The sequence below is a fragment of the Pelecanus crispus genome, chromosome 9 (assembly GCF_030463565.1).
Source record: "Pelecanus crispus isolate bPelCri1 chromosome 9, bPelCri1.pri, whole genome shotgun sequence".
Lineage (NCBI taxonomy): Eukaryota > Metazoa > Chordata > Aves > Pelecaniformes > Pelecanidae > Pelecanus > Pelecanus crispus.
The window spans coordinates 6125661-6141349 of record NC_134651.1 but is presented as its reverse complement, the minus strand read 5'-3'; the positions used below and the strand labels follow the sequence as shown (position 1 = coordinate 6141349).

Here is a 15689-nt window from a genome sequence, read left to right as displayed (position 1 = left end):
TGCCGGGAGATGTAGTCGCTGTCGGCGGGGCGGAGCGCGGCCGGCCGGGCCCGGCGCCAGCGGGAGGCGGGGGCTGCGCTGCGGTACCCGGGGGCGGGCGGGAGGCAGCTCAGGCAGCTCCCGTAGCGCAGCTCCTCGCCCCGCACCCTGGGTCAATAAAATGCGTTTAAGGGCGTTAGGCGCCGTGCCTGCGCTTCCAATTCAAAAGAACTCCGGTAAAGGTATTTTTTAAAGTTTAGAGATGCGCTGCTGGGAGTTGGCAGCCCAGCAGCGATCAGTTCTGGTGATTTCCAAGAACGTAACGTGTGAGGAAAAAGGAATAAAATGAAATTAAAGAAACAAAAAGCCACCCCGGCGCGTGTTTCCGCCCGGTTTCGAACCGGGGACCTTTCGCGTGTTAGGCGAACGTGATAACCACTACACTACGGAAACACCGCTGCCAGCAGGCTCCCAGGCGGCCCTGGTAATGGCGTCCCGCCCGGCGGCGGCCCCCGCGCCTCCGTCCTGCGTGGGGCAGGGGCCCGGAGCACCGGAGGGGCCCGGGCGGGGACCTTCCTCCCCACGGAGCCACCCCCCGGCCCTGCCGGCAGCTCCCCGAACGGCCCCGGGGGGGCCCGCAGCCTTCCCCCGCCAAGGGCCTCCTCGCCGGTGACCCCCACGCTGCGGGGCGCTCCGGGCTGTCATCCTTCTCCACACACGCCAGGAATAACGGCGTTGGCCAGGAGCTTTTAAGATGGTGATCTTCCCTAGAGTAACTGAATTTCAACGTCTCTGTAAATAAAAAGCCATACGCTCGGTTAATGTTTCGCACCAAAGCGTCGTGCTGAAACACCGCTGCTCGCTATGGCAAATCTACCTCCTTCCAGAGGCTGGAAGGGCTGCTTTGTTGGGAATGAAGCACAGACGAGGAGAAAGGTACCGAGGGAATTTGCTGAAAAGCCCAGGGAAATGCAAGGAGCGGAGGATGACAGAGACCTTTGCCTGCTGGGGCCAGCAAACGCAGGTGGGATGAGCAGGACAAGCCCGGCAGAGCTGCCAAGGAGAGGTGTACGGCACCACGGTTCCTGCAGGAACAACGCAGGGCGGTTTCGGCGCGTGTTTAGCAGAAATTAGAATGAGACAGCCGCTGCCAAAGAGAAAGGGAGTCGCTTGGCACTGCTAGCCTGGCAGGGCAGGACTGTACTAAAGCAGGCAGGCAAGCTGGGAGCTGAAGACAGGGTGCCTCACGTCAGGCAGCGTCTCCTCTGCAGGCCTCTCGCTACAGCTGGAGCTTGGAAAATGAGGAAGTGACTAATCCTCCTGGATTTTCTAGTACACCAGGCACTTGAAATGCCTGATCTTGGAAGGAGCCGTAGAAGGGAACTTAGCTTTGCCGTCCTCTGCAAAGGGAAACACAAGCCAAACCCCAGATGGTGGGAGGAGGAGTAAGAAAAGCCAAGAGAAGTGAAATAGGAAAGGCTCCAGAAGAAAGCAGTGACAGGGAAGGGAAAGGGGAAACAGAAGAAAGCTGGAAGCAAGCAGCGACAATATTCTGTTGAGTTTGGCAGCGGCAGCTGCAAGATTACTTAACACTACTGCTGTCATCATGGAGAGGTTTCTAATAGCTGCGAGGATGTGTGTATAAGACGTGCCACAAAAGAGCATTCGGGAAAAACAAGCATCCTTACTAGCTCTTTTCACGCTTGCAACATCTTTCAGGTCCATGTGGAAAACCACTTGTGGGAATGCAATTGTGTTCTTAGCAACAAGATCTGTTGTGCACCACCGTAGCACCCAGTGTCAAAAGGTTGACGCTGCAGCCACGTCTCTGCCCAAGCGCATATTGCCCCAACATTAATAACACCCATTTCCTTCCTGCAAGGTCTTCAGCAGTCCCCGAGGATTAAATTTTAATAATTGTAAAAAACCCCAAATAAAACGCAAAACACGAATTAACTAATGAATATGTATTACTATTGATATAATAATATGTTCAGTCATAGTTTGACAGCCACATTTAAAGAAGGTCTTGTTTAGGTAACGTGCTATAACCTCCTCCGAGGACCTGAACGGTCTCAGGTCCCACAGCTGCTGAAGTTGCCTGGCCTGTGAAAGGGCCAAATATCTTTCCAGTATTTTTTCAAAGCAACAGACATAATTTAAATGTACATGAAGTGCTTTTTCCTAACGTCCTTTACCTGGGACATCCCCAAATGGACTGCCTTGACCAAGGGGAGGTGCTGGTGTTGCCGTGGAGGCTGGGGTGGAAGAGTACTCGTCCAGTGCCACTGTATTTTTTTTGATTCCTGGAGGTACCCAAAAGAGTGTGAGATTGTCACGTCCTGGGGAGATAGGGAGGCTGTGTGGGAGAATGTCTACAACAGTGACCTGAAGGTGAAAAGTAGCAAGCAGACAGTGATTTTGGCTGAGGCACCGCTTAACTCACCGGTTAACCGAGAAAAAATGGCAAAGCTCTTCCTTGAGGACGCTGAGGTACCAGCTCTGTCCATCTGTCCAGGCTGTGCTCTCACTCTGTGCTTCAGGTCTCAGCACAGGTTGTGTGATGGACTCTGGTTACGGTGTCACCCACAGTGTGCCAATCTTTGAAGGCTGCTGCTTGCTCCATGGTATTCTCCAGCTTGACTTGGGCAGCTGGGATCTTACAGAGCACCTAACATGGATTCTGAAAGAAAGCGGCACTTCACAAGTCACCACAGCCGAGGAGATGCTTGTACAAGGCATAAAAGAAAATTTATGTGTGCCTGAGCCTCGAGGAAGAGATGACTAAGAACCCTAGTGAGGTGGAAAAAACTTGCCACCTTCCCAGTGGCCATGAAATTATGGTTCAGCATCAAAGGTTTCATTGTCCTGAAACCTTCTTTCACCCTCCTATTGTTGGCATAGAGTCACCAGGGATTGACAAGCTCTGCTCCGATTCTATCACGAACGAATCATCATGATGGTGTTGGCATAAGGACTTCCTTCCACTCCAGTCCTTTCTGGTGGTTTCATCCTCTTCCCTGGAATTAAGCTGAATGCTTAAACAAGGAGATCGTCTGCATGGTCCCGGGTGATGTTACAGTGAAAGTCAGTGCTCCTCCTAATAGGAAGTTCTCAGTTTGGACAGAAGGCTCCTCGCTTCCCTGAGTGCCTTCCAGCTGATGCAGGTTACCGTGACAGAGTACAGGGAGGCCGAGCTTAACGTGGTACACAGAGAATGTTTCTAAAGTACATGCGATTTTACAAAAGATTTTACTTAACACTTCATGGAAAAGAACCTGAGATTACAGCTACCTGGAAGCTAGCGTCTAGGGGGAAGTCTGTGTCCGTAGCATGCCTTTTGAAAGTCCAATAAAAATCATAACATCTGGCACAGTTACTTCCTTCTTAGTCCATGAATACATCTTTCTGAGTAGGTGTAAAGCATGTTTTTAAAGAGGTTCTTTACCGGAACAATGCTCTACAGCATATGCACAACTGAAGTTAGAAAGACCAAGACCTCTACGCTATTGCTTCATCTTCCATTGTACAGGCAAAACCGCACAGCCTTGGAACGCCTTGCTTTTCCGTGGAAACCTCAGGGTGAAAAAGCAAACACACAAAAACCCTTCTGAGGAACGTGACGCAGCAGCGGCGAGGCAGCCGGCGCCCGAGGCGAGCGCTCCAGGGAGCGGGTACCGCGTGGAGAGAATACGCCTTGCAGAAGGGGAGGCCGTGGAGGAGATAAACACCGTCTCCCGAGGGAGCACAGCGGGCTGGCGCAGCCCTGCCTCGGGGGAACGGGGCTGGGGGCCGTTCTGGGCCTAGTTCCTCACCAGGGGTCCTCGACCGGGACGCGCAGGGCCTGAAGGCGGGCGCGGGCCCCGGGCCCAGCCCCCAGCCCTGAGCCCCACAGGCAGCAGCCCCCAAATCCCGCCTCCGAGCCCCGGGCCCGGCGGCGGGGCCCGGTCGTGACCCCCGGCCCCGGGGAAAGGGCGGAGAGGGGGAGGGCCCGGCCGGGCGCGCGCCCGGCGAGCACGTGGTGCGGCCGGGGGACGAATGGCCCGAGCGTTCCAAACTCCCGCCACTCTCTCCCTCCCGCCCCTTCTCCCCGCCGCAGCCAATGGCGGCGGAGGAGGGTACCCCCTTCCGACCAATGGGAGCGCGGTGGGCGTGGCCGCGGAGGCTTTAAGAGGCCCGGCGGGGGCGCCCCCAGGTCGCGTGGCGGGTGGGGAGGCCCTGGTGTGACTAACCCTAATGGCTGCTGCCGCGCTCCCCGCGCCCGTCCGCTGTTTTACTCGCTGACTTTCAGCGGACGAGGGGAGTAGCCCGGGGGGGTGGGGGGGGCGGCGGGGGGGAGAGGGTCCGCCGTCAAAAAAAAAACCCAAAAAAAACGTCAGCGAGGGGGCTCCTCACCCCGGCCCGCCCTGGGGTCCCCGTGTGTCCCCGCCACCCCGCAGCCGCGGAGGCTCCCGCCGCCGCACCGCCCGCAGGCCGCGGTCGGCCGGCTCCCGCCACTGCCGCCGCGAAGAGCTCGTCTCTGTCAGCCTCGGCGGCGGCCGGGAGCGGAGGGGCGCGCCCCCCCCCCCCCCCCCTTTCCGCGCCGGGGGGGCCCCAGCAGAGCAAAACGGGAGCGGCGCCGCCGGGCCAACCGCCGCGCCTCCCTCAGCCGTGGGGCGCGCGGCCGGCGCCGCTCCGACACGCGCGGCGGCTCCCCGCGGGCTCGCGCTTCCCGCCGGCGGGGGCCGGTGGCGACCGTTGGGGCCGCCCCCCTCCCCCCAACCCTCTCCGTGAGGCGGCCCCGGCCCCGCTGAGGCGGGCGCGGGGGTCGGGGTGCGGGCGGGCCGCGGCGCGGCGGGGGTCGGGCGCTGGGCCCGGCGCTGCTCTGCGGGGCCGGCCGGGGAGAGGCGACCGGGGGAGAGGCGACCGGGGCCGACGGCGGGCCCCGGAGCGTCAGTCCCCGCCGAGGTTCGCTCGGTGTCCCCTCCCTGCCAGAGGACGGGCGGTGGGAGGGCCGGGCTCACCGCCGCCGGTGTGATCTTATCGGGGAGAGCCCTGCCGTGACGGGAGCTTGGGAGTGTTGAATTTTACTCATCGACTTTACGGAAAGTTGAATTTTACTCGTGGGTTTGTAGGAGCGCGGAGGTGGGTTTGCGAAAAGGCCTCCGAGCGCCGGGACCTGGCGACAAATACGTTGCCGAGGTGTGGAGGGACGGATTGCGAGGGGGGAAAGCGTCGGGGCTTGCCCTCAGCCGTTCCCCTCCGAGCGGAGGCCTCGGCCCCGCCACGCAGCAAGCCTGCCCGCTGCAAGCCCGGCCGCGGCACCGTCGCCCTGAAGGAGAGCAGTGCAGACAGCCCATCCCGTGCCCATCACCATCATGGAAGGAGCCTGTTCTTCTGGTAGTTCGTACCGTAGGCCAAACCTCTGCCCTGCTTCTGTATCAAGCACTTACAGAAAATTTTGCCAGAAACGCCGACACACGCGCGTGCCGTGCGCGATGGCGGCCAGGCGTGGCCCCCCTGCCCCACCGCAGCTCTCGCCTCACAGGGGAACAGACATGGCCCTAGAAACTGGGCTTGGGCATGACTCAATGCTCACATTTTACCAACCCTTCAATAATTTCCTGAGTGTTTGACCAGTGCCATCTTGTGGCCTCCTTTTTTTTTTTTTCCCTTTGCACAGAGGGTGGGAGTGAGCTTGGGTATTAAAATCTTTTAAATTCTATTTGAAGGGAACCTTCTGTTGTCAGAATAAGTGGAAATGGCGGAGCCCGACATCACGCACTTGAAGATGTATAGGTCCTTTCCGGTAGTGGAATCCAAATGTCACTTAATAAACCCCATCAAGCTAAACCCAGTGCTGGCTCTGCCACTGGTAGTGTTCTTACTTGCTTCAAAGCAACTTATGTGTTGTCATTGTTTTATCTTGTTTCTGAGCAACAGCTTTCACTTAGCACCAAACACTTCATTTCTGACTTGCAACTAAATAGGCAAAGCAAGATATTTCATCTGCTTAGTACGTTATTTTTTCAAATGAAAACTCCCCTTGTCTTACAAGTGTCTCGTTTCCCCGAGAAAAGTCTTGTTTCCTAAATATATCTGGTTCTGTGGCATTTACAATGATTTTTTTCCCCCGCTGTCGCTTCTGAAAGAGGTGAAAAGCTTAAACTGCCAAGTTTCTGTGCGCATGAAAAAGTGTATGCTCTGCAGATTCATGCGTCGGAAAAAAAAAATTCTTTAGAAACTGAGAACTTGCTCTGTTTTTGTTTCTATTTATTTATGGTAGCGAGGAAAACTTTGTGCAATATGGTATTGTTGGAGACTACAATAAGCGTAGCTGTTGTTGCTACAGCTTGCTACTGTTTCCAAACAGCCTGCAGCTGTCTTCCCCATCCCAGTGAAACAGTCGGAAAAAGGTGCTGCTGTGGCTTTAGGAATCAAGGCAGAAGCTCTCGGTGGTTTCTCCCCTGAAGAGTTTAAAACCATTTGCGAGCGGCGGCCGCCTCGGTGTGTCAAAGAAATGGTATTTGGTGGCTCTCCTCTAAGCAGAACTCAGCTGGCAGCGAGTAGTGGCTACCTGTGGGAGTCGGCAGCTCGGGGAAGCAGGTCCACCTCAGTGCCGTGCTTCAATCAGTTGGCATTAAGTGGGTTTTTCTTCCCCGCAGAGCATAAGCGCTCTTGTTAATATCTCCAGGTTTGTTTGCTTTTAGAAATCTAATGGTTTGTTTGAAGCTTGTGTGCACTGAGAAGTTTACCATCGATGCTAGCTGTGACACAAAGGGATACAGAGAGAGGTGAAGACGTTTTGGGGGAGTCCTTTGCGCTCAATAAAATCTTGAAAGCGCCTTATTGAGGTTCATACTCTGGGCTGCCATTCACATGGTTTGGGAATTAGGATTGTGTGTCCTGGGTGACTTGTTCTCGAGTATCAGATGCTCAGAAATTAACACCAAGTCCTCAGGAGGTTCTCTAACAAATGTTTAGGTGATGAACTTTGAAGGATGCCATGCTTGCATCTGCTTAGGGTGGACATTCTCACTGTTTGAGGTCAGTCATACGACAGCTGTCGTATCGGGTTGGGTACACGGAAAGTGCTTTGGCCAAAGCACTGTGGATCACCCGAGCAGTACAAAATGGCTTCTCTGTACTCTACTGCTAAGTGCATGGGGTTGCCTTCCTTTTGCACAGTCATCTTTCTAGTGTGCTGTTTCTAAACACCCTAGAGTTTTCTGTCCCTTTGGGACTGTTGGGAAATTGCTCCCTTTCTGTGGAGAACCTAAAAAAAAAAGAAAAAATCAGCACAATGCAGGTGAAATCCTTTAGGAGATCCCATAGGATTGATGGGATAGCAGGAGGTGTAATATTACCGTGCTTGTGCAAATAGCCCTTTTCTGAGGGCGTTTCAAGAGCTGACAGGTTTGGGGACCCTGGGGGGATGAGCGTACCTCCCGTTACCACATTTGCAAGTGCACATTTCCGAGTAGGAGATCTCAGCTGCTGGTTTTTGTGCCTGTGGCATCGTGTGGCATGCAGGGGTCGTGAGCTGTGTTCCACTCCTGGCTCTGCCTTGGACCCTGCCTCCAGTCATCTCTCGACACCTTTACCTTTCCCGAGCTCAACAAGAACCCTTTTCCACCCTCTGAACAACTTGCTGTATATGAAAGCAGCAGTACTTTCTCTTATGTTCGTTTCATTAAGCTGTTTCCACTTCACGTTTTAGCTTTCTTGCGTTCATTTAAAGTCCATCATGATTGTTTGGGTTGTATGTGACGTGCCAGCGCACAACCAACCAAAACAAGGAAGATTTAAATCAGTTCAGGAGGTTTATACGCAAAGATGGGCAAACTTAAGTAAATTAGCAGAGATTCACACGTTAGTATGATTTAGTGTGTAAATTTAAAGTACTCTTTGCTGTGTATTTGAAATGACCAACAGAAAAGCTGGATTTTTTTTCACTTACTGAAAATTCTGCTAAATATTTCCAAAAGTTGTTCACAGAGGTGACAGTGTTCTTTGTAAGAACAGTGCAAGTAGAGTTAACGTTAAACTATGATACTGAGTCTAACAAAACAGTTCAAGTTGACCTTGCTTATGAGACAACAAAAAGTGTCTTAAGGAGAAATAATAATTATCAAAGGGTAAAGAATGGTTTAATTCAAAGGCTGTTTAACCTCCGTCAGGTCTGGCAAACATTAATAGAACCCTACCCTAATTCTGTTTGTAGATTGCCTCAACAAGGGGTACTTTCAAAATGTGGTTGGATGTCGTATCTAAGGATATTTATCAGCAAAGGGAATGGAAGAAGCATACATCTCAATCATTTTTTAACAAATAATTTAATGGTAAAGTGAAGTCACGCAATCAAATCTTTGTAAATTCTAAAAATATGGACTAAAAATGGTTTAAGCATGTAATAACTTTCTGTGCCTTTCTTTGCCCAGTTCTCTGTACTCAGCTTAACACAACCAAGCAGGGAACTTGTTTTATCCAAAAGAAGTTTGGAAAAACCAGCCCCAGGCAATGCTAAAGCTCTGACAGGAGAGCCTGGGAGAACAGCTCTGGGTCTCGGTCCTGTGCTCGCTGACTTTGAGCTGCTCGATGGGTCAGATCAGGCCCCTCCTCAAGCAAGAGTTCTGTATTGCATGGCCTTTGCATAGAAAGCTGGGGGATGGCTTTTACCTCCTGCATTTATAGTTCTCAGTTTGCAGAGGCATGCTTGTAATTTATGCCTAATAGTGTCTTAAAATTAAGCTTTATTAGTTTATCTTTTAATTTGTGTGTATGCAGCTCTAGCCATAGTCATTGGGGCGAGTCTTACGAACCCTCAAATCCATACAAAAAGAATGGTTGCCAATGTTTGGACTCATGTATAGTTCCCAGTTATATCAGACCAAAAACTGATACCGGTTTAGGAGTAGAAGAGACATTTTTCTACCTCTCTTTGGTCAGTTGAATATTGTATTTCAAAGATTCCAACAGGGTAAGCTGCTCCCCTCTGGTTGGTGAAGTCTTTGTTTCCTGCATCTTATCTGTGCTATGAAGGTCTGTCGGATGTGCTCTTGCTGTTGATCATATTTTTTCCAACGGTAGATGGCAACAGCCATTCATTTGTAAAACAGAAGAGTAGAACTCGGTGCGTTGCAGAACTTAATGTGCAAGTAGGATCATTCCTGCGTAGGAATTTAGGTGAAACTATTTGTAAAAACTTTTTCTTTTTTTCAAGTACAGGTAAACTGCCATTAAATAGAAACCTTTGCAATTTAAACAATTTTTTTATAGAATACAGTTCAAAGCAAAAATTTTGAAAGATGCTGTTTAAGCTTCACAGGAAGGTACTATAATGAATTGTCATCCCTATGTAAAAAAGGTATTTAAAAATGCATTTTATAATGTACTGTCTAGTTAAACTCAAGTGATTAAGGAATGGTGGTTAAGACTAGATTTTTACTCCTGTCCAAGTTTGCTCAAAATGGTAATAATTTTCAGTTTATGTTTGCTTGAGAAACTAAGTAAAACATATCTTTACACAAACGAAAGAATTTTATTTCCTGTCTATAAACTTTAGGATTCACCTTGAAAAATTAGTTTGACACCTTGACCCCACTGAAAATAGTGTCAGAGATCAGCATTTGCAGATCTTCGATTTTACTTTTGCCTCTGAAAATGCATCATATAATTTGAGACTAGACGTGCAAACGTTAGCCTTTCTAGCATACAGCAATATGTTGTAGGATAAATTGCTTTCCACGTTTCTTATTTATTTAAATACATTTACTGTTTGCTTTTGTGGAATATATACTTTGTTTCCCAAAAGCGAACATGGGAGTTATGTGAGTGAGGAAGGTAATCATCTATAACAAAGTTACAACCAAGTCACAAGACTTTTGGGAATTTTACAGCTGCAAACGAAAGTTCTCATGCATTATCACAACATTCTGTTTTGCAATGATAACGAGTTTAAAGGCTAGCATTTCTCTGTTTTTATTGAAAAGATAATCAGACTTTTGTACATTCATGATGGAATATTGGCAGCTGCGATAATTGCATAGAACACATTTTAGTGCTGCAATTAGTATTTTAATAAGGTTGTTTCTTATTACTGTATTGGTATTATCTGAATTGTACAGTCGGACGCTTCACTGTGCTCTGTGGCACACAGAAAGGATAGGAACTGACTGAAACAAAGTGACAAAGGGGGTTTGGTTCCCAAGACTGCTACTGACTCCAGATGTGCCCTTCTCAGCTTCTTAGATTCTTCGTCTACCAAACGGCGATAGCGATCCTGACCTCCTTCCCAGGCTATGGATGAGCAGTGCTGAGCCGCGCTGTCCTCTTCTCCTTTTGCCCGGGGCAATAGACCCATAGAGCTGTATTGCTTCCTGAGAGGCCAGGCTCTTCACGCATAAAACTGTCTTCTAGGCTGCAAACTTTCAGGATCTGGAAAATTTACCAAGTCTGCATGCTTAAACCTTTTCTCTCTGGTTCAGCCTCTGAGCGTCCTAAAGAGCAGAATTCCATCACTTCTTTCATCACTCTAATATTCCTTTAAACAACCGTATCATGGGATCTATTGTACTTAGCTGTAGTATGTCTACCGTACAGTCCATGTTTTTCATCACAGGAAGCAGCTTGAACTGCTTATAACACATGGAGTATACATTTGTCTTGTTTTAGAACAGCTTTATATCGTTCAGCTGGCTTTACAGCCTCTTCTGTGTCTAAAGATATGTTTAAGTATAATCCTGAAGTTTTTATCTTCTGCATCATCAGCCTGCACTTTAGTTACCATTTCATATTACGCTCTTCCAGGCAGCTTTGAACCGCCGTAGCTTGACAATTAAGGGAGTGAACTGGCAAAACTGCTAATTTCTCTCCCTTGCCTTTCACTCTTATCTCGTATTCTCTAAGGTACACGTCTTTATCTACATGTTTCCAAGAAGGTGTTCAATTAATAACTCAGACAAGTCAGAGCCGATAGAATCTTTTCATGTATTAATTTAACTCTTCCTTTCAAACAGAGTGCCAGAAAATCACTGTTTTCATGTTTTCTCTATTTATTCTGGTTGGATTTTTTTATTGAAGTTGCATGCTGTAGTTGTTTGATTCTGCTCCCAAGAAATTATCGGGGATCACAGTAGTGGTCTTTCAGGTAACGGGGGTTCTCGCTGATGCGTTGAATAGCAGTTTTCTTCTGTATTAATGTTGATTTTAGATTGTTTTTATTTATAGCAAACAAGTAAACCGTCAGAATTGTCCATGCAGGGTATAGAAATATTAGGTATTTTGTTACTCACTTTCTTGGGGTTTTTTTCTGATGACAAGAATAAGGCAACACAGCCGATGAGTACAACAAAATTAATTTTCAGTGGAGAAAATCACAAGACTTGTTCAAAGGCAGAGGTTTATTGGTCCGTACGTGCGAGTCATTTAGCAGTTACAGAGAGCAATGTTTAAAAGCTCCCTATTCTTTCATTAGATGTGAATGACAATTTGTTTAGTTTCCATCTGTGCTGGTCTTGCAGCAGGTTTAAACTTGCAATAAGAGCTAAGATGAATTGATATAATAAAAAAATGCTTTAGACTCTTGTCTACAGTTTAAGTGCATCCGGTCCCAAGAGGAATCTACATCATTGTCGATGTGAGCTGGGAGATACAGAAAAAAAATAGTCACCCTTGGCTAGAACGGGAGATGGAGACGCCCATCTCCACAGAATGGCAGGTCATTTAGTGAACATGAAATGGATGAATTTCACTGAGAAAACCGGTAACCAACAAGTTAAAACATGAAGTTCTATACTGAAAAGAATCTTTAAAACCCGTCTCGGGGAGCCTTTTTTTTGTTTGCTTTATTGGAGGTGAAGATAATGACTCTTTATTATGGTGTTTTTAACACCAAAATATTACTGGTGAAGTATTTTACAAATTTCTGTTCCTATGGCTTATAAATGAGTGTTCTAATTGCTTTCAGAGGGAGCAGCAACCATGAAATTGAAACTATGAAAACGGATGGCAAATATTGGTAAATGACAAGTGGAGTCTTGCTCCTGATTTCCCTTGCGAAAGCACATGAACCTTTCAGTGAGCAATTTGTCTGAAATAAACTTACAGAATATAAAGGTAATGTTATCTAGTACAGAAATTGCTATGAAGTATGGAAAAAAGTTACCCATTAATCAGCTTTTCAAAATCATCTGTTTTTCTACCAAGTTGATTTTTCATTCTCCAATCAGAGGACTTTCCATACTGATTTTTCCTTCGGGAATGCTATTTTTACCATTGCAAACTTGTATCACCGGGACAAAAATTTGGTTTACATCCAGTGAGGATCATAAGCAGATGTAGACTAATAGTTAAATTGCTGATTCTGTGATTAATATTGACCATTGTTTTAGCTGTCAATCTATTTTGTGGAAATCTTGTGAGTATAATGTCCAAGTTTAATGAGCTCAGGGATACCACAGTTCTGGAATATTTCCAGCACTTTGCTTCTATTTTCAAGTTTATCTCGGTAGTTCCACTGAAGCAGGTGACATGTGAAGCCACAGGTGACTTGCTGGCTTGCAAGCCTGCTGTGTCACAGGGCTTGGCTACAGCACGGTAATGTTAAACTTCTTTCAAATACAGTTTAGTCTTGTAATATAAGCCAGTTCAAATAATGTTTTAAGTGTGTTTCTCAACAGTAAGTTCTGGCCAAGTGTTTCAGATAGTTCAGGAATACAGTTTAAAGAGAAATTATTGCAAGAAGGAATGATACTTAAAAAAGTGAAAGTCTACCTTCTTGAAGCCAAGACCTGCAACACTTTTTTTTTTAAGTATAGTGAAGGCTTCAAGTGTTTTCCTTCTTAATGCTTGTTCAAGGTGAAATGTGCCTTTTAAACGAGCCCTTGCTAATAAATAAGAGCTATGTAAGTTCATTGGTTGAAGACTGGGGAACCAAATTTGAAATCCAAAGGAGACGTTATTGAATGCTCATTGGTAGAAAGACAGATCTTGGGCTGTCTACAGATTCCTAAGGACCATGTAGTGCTTGACAAGGAAGAATACATATTGACAGCGTTCCTTAAAGACATGCTGCAAGGACAAAATTAAAACATTTCCATAGGGTGTAGCCATCAATCACCAGAGGGATGTTCTTGTACACCAAGTACAACACAGTATAGCTTTCCAGCAACCTTAACACAGTAGCCAACATAGGAGCTGCTATAGTAATTACAGATTACATTAAGTATCAAGTAAAAGCCAACAACTAGGCAAACCTTTTATGCGTTATTAAAATCATATCCTTCCCAGAAGATTCAAGCTAATAAAATTGGATTCGATAATGCAATCAGTAAAAAGCAGGTTTTAAAAAAAAAATTCTCCTTTGTTGATAATGTCCCAAGAAATTCTATGGTTTATATAATGCCTGATATACATAAGCGTGGAAATAATCCCTCAGGTATATTAACAGTTTCAGTTGCACATTCTCTGAGACTGCCTTGAATTTTTTATGATTATATTTTATTAAGAAATAATTGTTAAATATCAAGTGTGCGTTGCACTTAGATTAAAGATTGAAGTCTGTGGTTACCTAATATTTCAGCAATTAAAACTTAGAACATTTTTGAAAGTATGAAATTGGAAGGATTGTTCTTACAGATCAAGAAGATAGTTCTCCTTCCTGAGCTGGGACAGTTTGTTACGGGCCCTGAAAAATAAATAAAAAAAAAAAAATAGAGATTTGAAGTGAAAAAAGGTGGAGGGAACAAACACTTTGTACGTAAGGAGACCTATGTTCACTGCTAACATTTCTAGGAAATCGCTTCTGATTTGTTATATCCTATATCTGGTCACCTTAAAGGAGCCCTAGCAGGTCTGACTTTCAGACCAAAAGCTTCTGAAAACGTGGCTTTTTGAGGGATTGTCAGATTAAGAAATTTTTTCCTGTCTTGGCCAAGGTAGTGTATTTTCTTATATAGTAGAACCAGGGTTACCTGTGTTTGGGAACTGACGCTGTGCAGCAGCTGCTTTTGTGAAGTTGTTGGTCAGTCTTTGATTTCATACGACTCTTAAAATTTTAAAGCAAGGAATATGCTACTCCCATATATCATATACAAGACTTAGAAAAAAGTTAATATTGAACAATATTCTACAACTAGATTAGTGTTCTGTTTCTGTGAGCCTGAAGGGTCCAAGACCTGGCTGTAAAGCTGTCAGCAAAGGAGTTGAGGGTGCACCGAACATCGAGAATATGGCTCAAAGCAGAATGCGGTGCAGATTCTCTGAGTAGGTGGTAAAATGATTAAAAATAAATAAGGCCAGGATAAATCAGTTTCATGACAACATATTTTACACACAGAACACTGTAGCTGCAAGAATCTAGCTCTTCAATCGTTAGCTGGCATAGTGGTACAAGAGCCTAACCCCAGCCATGCCTAAATGAGCACCTACATGCTTACTTTTCCTTCAGTTCCCCCAGACTGGTAAGAAAAGTTGCAACTTCATGCGTTAGACCACAGCTATTACCTAAAGCAAGAAGTACTGTCTGGTCTGTTCCTATTGATGGGCATGGAAGTACTGCTTCCAGGAGGAGTTAACTGAGAGTCTGTCAGTCTTAATTTAGGCAGTTTGTTAGCTACTCCAGATCTGGATATAGTGTTAGCTATGGCTTTTGAATCAAAGTTGCCCTAATACAGTCTTTTTTTACTTTTTAAAAGTCCAATTGCTTATTTAAAAACCAAAGCGTAGGTTCCTACTTTTTTAAAAACAAAACAAAACCCTCTTCCCCATGGCCTGAGTCTTTATTGTTTGCTGTCTCAGAAGACTTGCCTGAAGCAGAAAAGGGATCAAGGAGCAGTAGTAGAGCAGACCAAGTCAGCCCTTGTGCAGGTCCTGTGCACGAGGGCTGGGGGTATGCCTGCTGAAACTGGGGCTGAATTTGGTCCTCTGTCTTCGCTGTGTGAGTAGTTATTCTGTTTCAGTACTTCAGAGGCGCCCAAGAAAACTTTGTAATTGATGTTTTCCACTCATTTTCTTTCTCTGCTGGTTCTGTATTTTGGTTGAGTCGCGTTTCCCCAGCTTTCAGACGTATGCTTGAACGCTGGAAAAACTCACTCTCATGCATAATGAAAGAGGAAAAGTTACAGAGGAGGAATTTATTGGCTGGAGTCTCCATTCCTGCTCTATATCTTGCTCTGCAAGCTCCCACAGCAAGTGAGTGGTAGAGCCAAGAATAGAACAGCACTTCTCTGACACCCAGTCCGGTGTCTTAACCCCTGCCTCCCGTGAGAAATTTTGTTTCGGTTTTCTGTATAGTGCAAAGATAAGATCATACTTTATTTTGGTGCATAAGCTGATCTCCAGGGTGAATGAATAAGGTTGAGAAATAGCCAGAGAATAACACAATGTAAATAGTGAAACATAAGGAGGTTATATATATAACACTACAGCTTCTCAGACTGCTGTGCGTCTAGATAGAATTAATTAAAAATTATGTGAAGTATTTGAGTTCTTTCAAGTTTGTTTTGAGTACACAAGGTCTTCTTCAGAGAGAAAGCAGGATTTCTTTTTCTCAGCTGGATTTTCTTTAAGAGTAGCCAACGGAGGTGTTCTTTTGCCTGTAGCGTAGAGATGTTTTTCCTCCCTGGTAATACTTGTTTTGTCGGGGATAATAGCAGGTGTTGTGTTGCTTGTTTGAGGATAGAAAACAAATTTGGAAAAAGATGGAGTTAGTGTGGGCTGACTAATGCATT

General features: G+C 46.4%; 1 protein-coding gene and 1 non-coding gene across 2 annotated transcripts in view; one reads left to right on the top strand and one right to left on the bottom strand.

Annotated features, from left to right (window-relative positions):
* EIF5A2 (eukaryotic translation initiation factor 5A2) overlaps nt 1–15689 on the top strand; it is a 472944-nt gene that overhangs the window by 347583 nt on the left and 109672 nt on the right. The gene's annotated exons all lie outside the window — the stretch shown is intronic.
* Nucleotides 360–432, bottom strand: TRNAV-AAC (transfer RNA valine (anticodon AAC)). Its single transcript has one exon. It is a non-coding gene; the product is annotated as a tRNA-Val (tRNA).